Here is a 10,196-nt window from a genome sequence, read left to right on the forward strand (position 1 = left end):
CCATGGGTTCGAGATCGAATTTGCCATAATCCATGAAATTGCATAGCACATCGACGAGAAACGCGCGCTAACGGAAATGACGGGAACGGAACGAGCAGGAACGGTCGAAAGGGGTTAACAGCGCGAAAGGAAAGGGAGAACGGAGAGAAAGATGAGGGTGCAAAAAGCGTAGGGACGAAAATTCAACGAAAGCACGACGGTCGAGTAATTAGATCAGGCCAAGCATAATTAATAACTCGGAGGGCCGTTTTTTCTTTGTTCCCGAGAGGAGGGCTGATTTATGATATCGGCCACGGCACTTATCGAAACTTTAAGGATAATAAAAGGCCGGAAGGAGCTGGGAAGGATTAAGGAAAGTGATGGACGATGACCGATCAGCGCCGTCACAATAATGATCCGCGTAAATAATAAGACTCGTTATGGCCAACCCCTCCGCTCTCCGAAACCTTTTCGCTCTCCCCACTCTTTATCTCTATCTTTCTTTGTTTTTGATCGTTAATAGCGAGCAACCCTGGCTTTTGCCACGCCTCGAACGACCGGATTACGATGGAAACGTGACGAGCAACCAGATCTCTCGTTCCCTCAATCGCAGTCGCGGATGATGTTGTCCAGATCTCTTGTAGAAATAATTTGTTTAACCACCAAGTAGCCGAGAGTCTGGTTTTAACGATTGTTACTTGTTTCAGGTTAACTGGGTTCGAAGACTATCGCGTCCTTGTATTGAACCATGCGCCAAGTTTGTTTAAGTTAGGTCCATTTAAATATGCGTTTCGTATTATTATAGTCAAGTTAATGTGAAATTCTGTGGATGGTTACTATTTTATCCCTCTTTTAGATTAACTGGATTTGAAAACTATGGCCTCCTCGTATTCGACTACGCGATAAGTTTCTTCAAGTAAGTTTCATTTAAATTTGTGTTTCTTATTATTAAGTCGAGGTAATGCAAAATTCCGTTTTTAAACCCTCTTTCAGGTTAGCTAAATTCGAAGCCAAGTTTCTTCAAATAAGTTCCATTTAAATATGCGTTTCGTATTATTCTAGTCAAGTTAATGTGAAATTCTGTGGATGGTTATTATTTAATCCCTCTTTCAGATTAATTGGATTCGAAGCCAAGTTTCCTCAAGTACGTTCCATTTAAATATGAGTTTCCTATATTATTAACTCGAGGCAATGTAAAATTCTGTGGATTGTTATTATTTAATCCTTCACGGTTGTAACCACGTTGGCCAATAAAAAGATCCTCGACGTTGTACTTGGATCTTGTGGGATGCCTTGGAATCTCAAGGTGAGAAGTTTGTATCGGCAATCGTTGGCACGTTTTAAGGGTATCGAAGTGTCGTAGAAGAAAGAAAAGCTGGTTTGCATTATCCTAAAAAAATAATCGGACAATTTCGCGTCGTAAAGATCGGAATATTAACCGACACCATTGAGCATCGTCCATCCATAAATATGATAGGCCCATCAAAATATTCCGTCTGTATAATTTGAATGGTTAAATTTCTGTTAAATCATTCGTTCGTTAATATGTACCAAAATCGAACGGTTATTTGCCAATAAATATCGCGTATAACGGTCACCCCCGAGAGTTTATGGGGATTGCCCGGTACAATTTACAATAATTACGTTTTATGTTGCAATTTGAATCGGTCGGATTCATCGCTTTAGGCTCGGTACTTTAATTATGGCGTTATAAATTGTGTATTTATATCCCATAATAAACAAGCTGTTCCGCCGATATTGTTTTATTTTCATATTTAACAGATACGTGTCTCGCCTTCGACATGTGTGTATAAATATGCTATAATTCAGTTGATAATATTGCTGCGCCAGGAACAGTGTGCACAACAGCGAGGCTTAGAACAGCACGTAACACCAACTCTTCCTACTGCGCTAACTAGAATTCATTTCTCAACGGTTAATTCATACAGCGATTCGTTATCACAATTTTTCCAAATTTTCTCACTCACAACCTTCTCCTCGTACCCATTTACGCACATTTTATTCCGAGAAGTTGTACTGGTGAGACAGCATCTATGAGCTAGAAACAGCTACCGTTTGAAATTCATTCGATGCACTCGTTCAACGTTACAATCTCTATAACCAATTCCTCACTTCGGTTCTTAAAAATCCATACCACTCCTTACATCCTATTGCACAACTCGAGTTTCTGCATTTGCAAGTCGTGAAGGGATCGTTAATCGCACGGTTTCCTCCTTACCTACCGCGTTTAGTTTAGCACGATCTACATAGTAGAGTAACCGGGGCTACCCTTTCCATTGTAAAGATTTAAAAGCGCCGCGTCTTCAGGGGCTAATTTGTGCCAGCGTTTGTTCCACTGAGATGGTACGCGCGGGAAAAGAGGCGAGAAACAAAAAGACGTCCGAGGGAGGGAGGGGGGACTGACTGAAAGGGGAGGAGAAAAAAAAAGGAGAAGAAGAATATGGTAACTCGTTATTATATGGGAGTCGACAGAAAGAGGAAGCTAGCGTAGAAATAACGTGCGCGTTTCTTACCCACGGTTCAGGCCCGATCCCCGACCAGGCCCATCAAATGCCAATAATTAAAGCCCAACGTAGGAAGCGAGGGCCCCGGTTATTTCGCGGTTCCAGGTCGTTTCAGCCGCGCATTACGGAAATTAATGCGCCGCGATATGCCATTCCGATGCAGTTGCGCGTGCACATTTCGCGAGGGAACCTCCCTCGCCTCCTTCGACCGGTGCTGGCACCACTGTCGCTCTGGTTGGTCGAGCAACGGGTAACTACCGCGAGACACATTGTTCTAGACGGGCCTCTTCTTCCTTCGCCGGTTCAACCGGCTACGAATGCTCGTTCCGGTGTCTAACTGCCGCGCATCCACCACTGACAGCCAGTTTAGATGCCAGGCACGACTGTTAACCCCTTTAAGCGCGCATGCAGTTGCCTCGGAAGCCGCTGTTTTCTTCTCCGTTGCTAACTCTTGGGCTTCTGTTCGAAATATCTTTCGAAGAGCACATAACCTGCTTGTTATGATAGTTCTAAGGCTCGATTGAAACTTGGTTGAAGACGTACGAGGCATTTAACGAGAGGTTTTGTACTAGGAGGACAGTGTCAAAAGAATTTCGAGTTCTCGTTGTATGCGTTACACTTGTTTGTTAACTGTTTCAGTCCCTGTTGGCGATCTTGTTCTTGTTTATTGAACTAACTTGGAAATATTTTCTAGGGTACCAGAGAGCATCTCGATGCGAGGATCAAACTTCAGAGTCTTGATTGAAACTTGGTCGAAGATGTATAGAACATTTAACGAGAGGTTTTGTACAACGAATATGGTATCAAAAGAATTTCGAGTTCTCGTTGTATGCGTTACACTTGTTTGCTAACTGTTTCAGTCTCAGTTGGCAATCTCGTTCCTGTTTATCGAACTGAACTTGTAAATATTTTCTAGGGTACCAGGGAGCATCTCGTGGAACCAACTTCAGACTGTGAAATCATCGTGAAAACAGTCTCCCTCGGCCAGCAACGGGAACAATAACCCAAACCAAACGGTAGGAAACAGAAAGGACGCAAGAACGAAGAGAAGAATGAATGGCGAGCACAAAGAGGAGTCAAAGTTTTCCGTGAAAGCGATCGAGGAATCGGTGGCTGCGTGAACGCGGAGGGCATTCACGGCGATTATCTGTATAATGGCCAGGCAGGAAATTTCGGTGGTCCTCAGGAGCGTGTTGGGGCAACAAGATCGAGCTTTCCTCCAGCGGGAATGATTCACGGGCCGGGACGTCGACAAAGCGCCAACTCGGCGGTTCGCAAGAAAAACGAGCCACGGGCAATTTATTTTAAATATAACCGCCCGATTCGCGCGGCTACGATTTGTTCTGGGCATTAAAGGGCCGCCTGTCTGCCCACCCCACAGTGCACCCTGCTCTGCACCCTCGTCGCGCGATCCGCACAATGTTAACCCTCCCTTCTCTCTGTGACCCTACCTACTCTCCTCTCCTCTCCTTCCGAAACATGTCTGTAATTCGAATATAATGGACTGGGATATCGCGCGCGCCCCCCTCCCCCTTTTCGATTATTCCCAACTCACCCTTGGACGCGTTCGTGGGGTGGTTTTAGACGAGCGCAAGCTTGGCGCGACGGTGTGATCGGCGATTGACGATTTGACGGGACGCGTCTTTGGTCTGTGTGAAATCAGGGTGCGTCAAAGTGTTCTTTAAGTTTCGAAAATGCTATCGAGGAAATAGATTAAGAGGATATATATCAGAGTGTGCTTGAAATTTTGAAAATGCAATCGAGGAACTTGATTAAGAGGTAATCGAGTATATATCAGAGTCTTCTTTAAGTTTTGAAAATGCAATAGATGAAATAGATTAAGGGATAATCGAATACATATCAGAGTGTGCTTTAAATTTTGAAAATGCAATGGGGGAACTAGATTAAGAAGTAATCGAATATATATCATAGTTTTCTTTAAGTTTTGAAAATGCAATAGAGGAAATAGATTAAGAGGTAATCGGGTATATTTCGTTATTGATACGCGATAGAGTAGGAAGGATGAAAATTACGACGAGGTACGAGTTTCCTGTAAGGGAAATGATTAGCAAGGAATCGAAATCAGAGCAGCTCTATAACGTACGAGGCGCGAACATCTCGATAAGAATATGCGGTTGCTGCACTATTATCTCTAAACAAGTCTATAATTTGAGGATAATGGGGTTGGATTACCCCGTGTCCTTTTCTCCTCTCATCCGCCTCTGTTTTTATCAACCATTGACTCGTCGTTTCTTATCCGATCGCGTTTATTGAGAATTGGAATTCTCAAAATAGACCATTATGTTAATCATGAAAATTGGAGTAGTTCGTCGAATTGGCTTAAAATCATTATTGGATTATTTCGAATTCACTGTTTCATCCCTGTTACATTTATAGACGCGCTTCGATAAAGTAAAACTTCTCCCCTATTCGATGCTTTTATGATTCTCGTCCACTTTAGAGGAGTTTGCGAGCAATCGAGACGGATTTCTGGCAATATCGTTTCAACTTTACGATCCTTTTGGGCCATTTGCTAGAGAATCACATTTTTGATGCCACGATAAGTAGTATACATAGTTGATGGTTCGCTACCGATTTTTTAGCAGCTATTCCTGTCATTAAGTGTTTCAAATCTGTTTCTTTCGACGGTCCTCAGCGGCGGCTACCCCTTCATTTTCATTGCAAAAACCGGCGATATCTATTTGCTCTCGGACCTCTCTTTCAGAAACGGGCTGGCAAAACCCCGCACAAGACTTCCTCAATTTGAGAGTCATCACTCAGATGTTGATTCTCCAACGTTGTCGCGTGGTAGGCGATCAGGATTGTTTGCAGCGACGCGTCCCAATTTTCTTGCCGGCCGTCGACGGTGAAAAAGTGACGCCCTTTTAGAACGACATTTCTCAAACTACGGCCCTCGCTGGACCGTGGAGAATCTCCCCGATATTTTGAGTGATCCAATTTGCCGCTTGCTGCCAGCCGTAAGGACGCTGCTCGCCTATCGCACGAACGCGCCGTGAAGTTGAAAGATTCGTGAAAGGAATTCGTACAACATCGAATGTTATCCTTGTGCACCACCTACATATCGCGATAAATCAGCCAACAGAGTGAGAAAGATATTTTCAATTCAATTTTCCCAATTTTCCTCTTCGCTTACCCTCGTTAATCTCCAAAAATTGATCCTTGCTGATTATAATCATCCAATGGGTATGTGTTCCGTCGAAGGTATCCTCGTACACCATCTTCATGTCGCAATAACTCAACCAACAGAAAAATATTTTCAATTTAGTTTTCCAAAGTTTTCACTTACCCTCATTAATCTCCAAAAATCGATCCTTGCTGATAAAAACCATCCAATGGGTACATGTTCCATCATACAACATTGAAGGTACCCTCGTACACCACCTACATGTCGCAATAACTCAGCCAATAGAAAGATATTTTCAATTTAGTTTTCCAAACTCTCCACTTACTCACATTAATCTCCAAAAATTAATCCTCCCTAAGTGAAACCATCCAATGAAAAGCTGTTTCAATCACAATTTGTCAAGGCGCGACCAACGAAAATCCAATTTCCATCCACGAATGTCTTGGAGCACCCCCGCTAACCCCGAAAAAATCGTTTCCTCCCTGAGCGTCGCTGACAAAAACCATGCACGTCATTCGAAGCCTGACCCGAGGAACAAAAAAGAAAAAAAAAAAAAAAAAAAAAGAAGCAAAAGAATGGAAACAGAGGGTCTACCTGTCCAACGAACGGAGGAGCGAGTGAAGTGAAACGGAATCGGCGGTGGCCAGAGCCAGAGGGCTTTATTATTTCGGCGGCATTGTTATTAATTCACCGTGCGGCTCGAGCGTGCACTAAGAGCGTAAGCTTGTCACGGCTCGGCCACCCTCGCGTCCACCCCCTAACCACCGCCCAATGGGACCGCGGCCACGTTGTTCTTTATGGAATTCATTAAATCATCGGCATTCCTCGCGGCACGTGGCCCCAGTCCCCTTTTACAAGCTCTTTCGCTAAATTAGGATCCCGCCTGTACCTCCGTTTCTTCTCTTACTTACTCTCTCACTCTCTTACTCTCTTCTTGTACGATTGCTTTAGAGTATATGCGAGAGAAGAGACTTAGAGACGAGATCCAGCGAGCAAAATTCGATAAAAACTTCTTTTGCTAAATTAGGATCCCTCTTGTATCACCGTTTCTCTTCTTACTTACTCTCTCACTCTTTTACTCTCTTCTTGTACGATTGCTCTATGTGTACGCGAGAGAAGAGACTTTGAAGAGAGATCCAGCGAGCGAAATTCGATAAAAACTTCTTTTGCTAAATTAGGATCCCGCTTGTACCTCCGTTTCTCTTCTTATTTACTCTCTCACTCTTTTACTCTCTTCTTGTACGATTGCTCTATGTGTACGCGAGAGAAGAGACTTTGAAGAGAGATCCAGCGAGCGAAATTCGATGAAAACTTCTTTCGTTAAATTAGGATCCCTCTTGTACCTCCGTTTCTCTTCTTATTTACTCTCTCACTCTTTTACTCTCTTCTTGTACGATTGCTTTAGAGTGTACGCGAGAGAAGAGACTTCGAACCGACATCCAGCGAGCGAAATGCGATGAAAACGAGGAATAATAAAATTAGGTTCGCAGTTTTCGAGAGAATGGACGTTCATCACGCGTGACGAAACGTGACGCGTTAACACTCGCGCCCTATCGATTTATGGATCCTTGTTAGTGGCACGTTTACGCGATGGACTCCAAGCTGCGTATTTTTCACCAAAACGAAGTCTCCGCGATTTACATGGTACCTGACCATTAACGCAAATGATCTAGCACCGTACGAGTTAACAAGTAGCAGGAAGCCTCGAAGACGCTACTTTGGCACCATAAATCTGCGGATTTTCCGTCCGTGCTCCGTTCTAATTATAATTCATCGCCCATTGATCAACGAACTTTTCTCCGTGAAAAAAAAAGAGGGCAACGCTTAATGGCGGACGCATACGTGAATGGGCGCGAGATGCGTTTATAAATGCATATAATAAAACATCGCAGAGGATGTCGGAAAGATTAAGATTGCTGCGTTTAGGTTTATACACAATTAGGAATTTCTTCATTTTTTTTCTCTCCCTATTAGACTCTTTTTTTCTTTTTTTTTTTTTTTGAAGTTGTTTTGTATCGTTGAAGTCGTTGGTGTACGCAGAGATAATACACATAGTGAAGTTTCTGGAGGAATTTGCATATTCATGGCCGATCGTATTTGCCAGGTTGTTTATACTGGGTTTTTATAGTTTACAAGCACACGCATTAGATATGGATCTAGCCGACACGCACCGGGTGTTCGGTATAAAAATGAACCTCTTACGGTCTAGCGTGTTTGCTTTGCTCTTATTCTTAGCACACTGGGACGGTAATTTCGCTCGGCTATCGGGCTGGAAATTCAAATTGTTTGCAATTACGGTTAATTGGGATTTTTCAATTTCATCGAAAAGAGTAAGTACCACCGACTGCGGTACATTAAATACAACGCTACTTCGTAAATAGCTAATGACTCGCTAGTTCGACTTGTACACCTCTTCGAGTGGAAACAATCGAGCGACATTGGATCATCTGGTTCACAAAAGCGTCGTGCGTTCTCTTCTTTCACGATCTTCCAGTTCGCTCTGTGGGAAAATTCAAATTGTTTGCAATTACGATTAATTGGGATTTTTCAATTTCATCGAAAAAAGTAAGTACCACCAACTGTGGTACAATAAATACAATACTACTTCGTAAATAGCTAATGACTCGCTGGTTCGACTTGTACGCTTCTTCAAGACGAAACAATCGAGCAACATTGGATCATCTTTTAGTAAGCATCTGGTTCACGAAATCGTCGTGCGTTCTCTTCTTTCACGATCTCCCAGTTCGCTCTGTGGGAAAATTCAAATTGTTTGCAATTACAGTTAATTGGAATTCTTCAATTCCATCGAATAAAGCAAGTACCACCAGCTGTGGTACATTACATACAATGCTATTTCATAAACAGCTAATGACTGAGTATTTCGACTTATACGCTTCTTCTCGTACACTTTTTCAAGACGAAACGATCAAACGACATTGGATCATCTTTTAGCAAGTTTCTGGCTTACAAAATCGTCGAGTCTTCTCTTCTTTCACGATCACCCACTTCGTTCCTCCACTGTTCTTAAATAACAAAAAAATCAATCATCCTGAATCGCGACTGAAAAAGCAAGACCTCGCCCCACACGCGAGACCATCCCACACGCGTAATGTAATCCAAGGATTACCATCTTCCAGAAGAGACGTGCACTCCGCGAATCCTCCATTATCCTCGAACAAGAGGACGATCCATCATCCACGACGAAACGGCGCATCCAACCCTAAAAACCGAGCCCCCTCGACGCACTAAAAGCGAAAAAGAGTTACGATACTCTCGATATAGATTCGTAGCGGACGGGTATCCCCCTTTAAGGAGGCGCGGATAGCGAAGAGGAACAGGACGAAGCGTGGCAGCGTGCACGAGGAGGAGGGAAGAGGGAGAAAGAAGGAAAGAAAGGGAAGGAAAGGAAGAAGTCGAGGGGTGGCTCGACAAAATGGCCTCGAACGGGCTCCTAATGGCCGGCACGGGCCGTTTGCGCGGCCATGTTACATAACTCTGCCACGGAGAGCGTAAATACGCTCTGTTAAGGAGCGTTACGAGGCGTGCTGGCTCGGTTCGCGCTGCATTACGCTGCGAGCACCGCGTACGCTTTTACGAGCGCCGCTAATGCGCCCTTTCCCGACTCTTTCTTACCCAGCTGCACCCTCCGCGGCGACCTTCTTCGATTCTATCGATGATCTTGCTTGCCTACCCCCTCTTTTGTCTTCGATCCACCGCGATCGAAGAACAATGGACGAGCCAGGAAACCTTTCCAGAGAGATGCGACCATGATCGCTGTTTAGTACGTATTTGTGACGCATACAGCGCTCAATTAACTTAACCTCGTCTAATCGAAAATATTTCACGATAACTTCGTGTATTTTAAAGGTAAGCAAGTATACGAGTAATGAAGAAAATGGAGCGGAAATGAGTGTAATTTTATTGTGATTTATTCGAATATTATTATTGCTTTAGTGTGACCATAATGGGGGATGAATTAATCGTCGACATGACAAACGAGGGAACATTTCGAGAGAGATGCGGCTACGATCGCTGTTTAGTACGTATTTGTGACGCATACAGCGTTTAATTAACTTAACCTCGTCCAATCGAATATATTTCACGATAAACTCGCGTACTTTTAAAGGTAAGCAAGTATACGAGTAATGAAGGAAATGGAGCGGAAATGAGTGTAATTTTATTGTGATTTATTCGAATATTATTATTGCTTTAGTGTGACCATAATGGGGGATGAATTAATCGTCGTCATGACGAGCGAGGGAACATTTCGAGAGAGATGCAACCACGATCGCTGTTTATGACGCTTAATTAACTGAACCTCGTCTAATCGAAAATATTTCACGATAACTTCGTGTATTTTTAAAGGTAAGCAAGTATACGAGTAATGAAGGAAATGGAGCGGAAATGAGTGTAATTTTATTGTGATTTATTCGAATATTATTATTGCTTTGGTGTGACCGTAATGGGGAATGAATTAATCGACGTCGCATCGATGGCGTAAAAATGTTGAGAGGAAAATCGCGCGGACGACAGAAACGTCCGTGTAA

The sequence above is a fragment of the Xylocopa sonorina genome, chromosome 9 (genome assembly GCF_050948175.1).
Source record: "Xylocopa sonorina isolate GNS202 chromosome 9, iyXylSono1_principal, whole genome shotgun sequence".
NCBI lineage: Eukaryota > Metazoa > Arthropoda > Insecta > Hymenoptera > Apidae > Xylocopa > Xylocopa sonorina.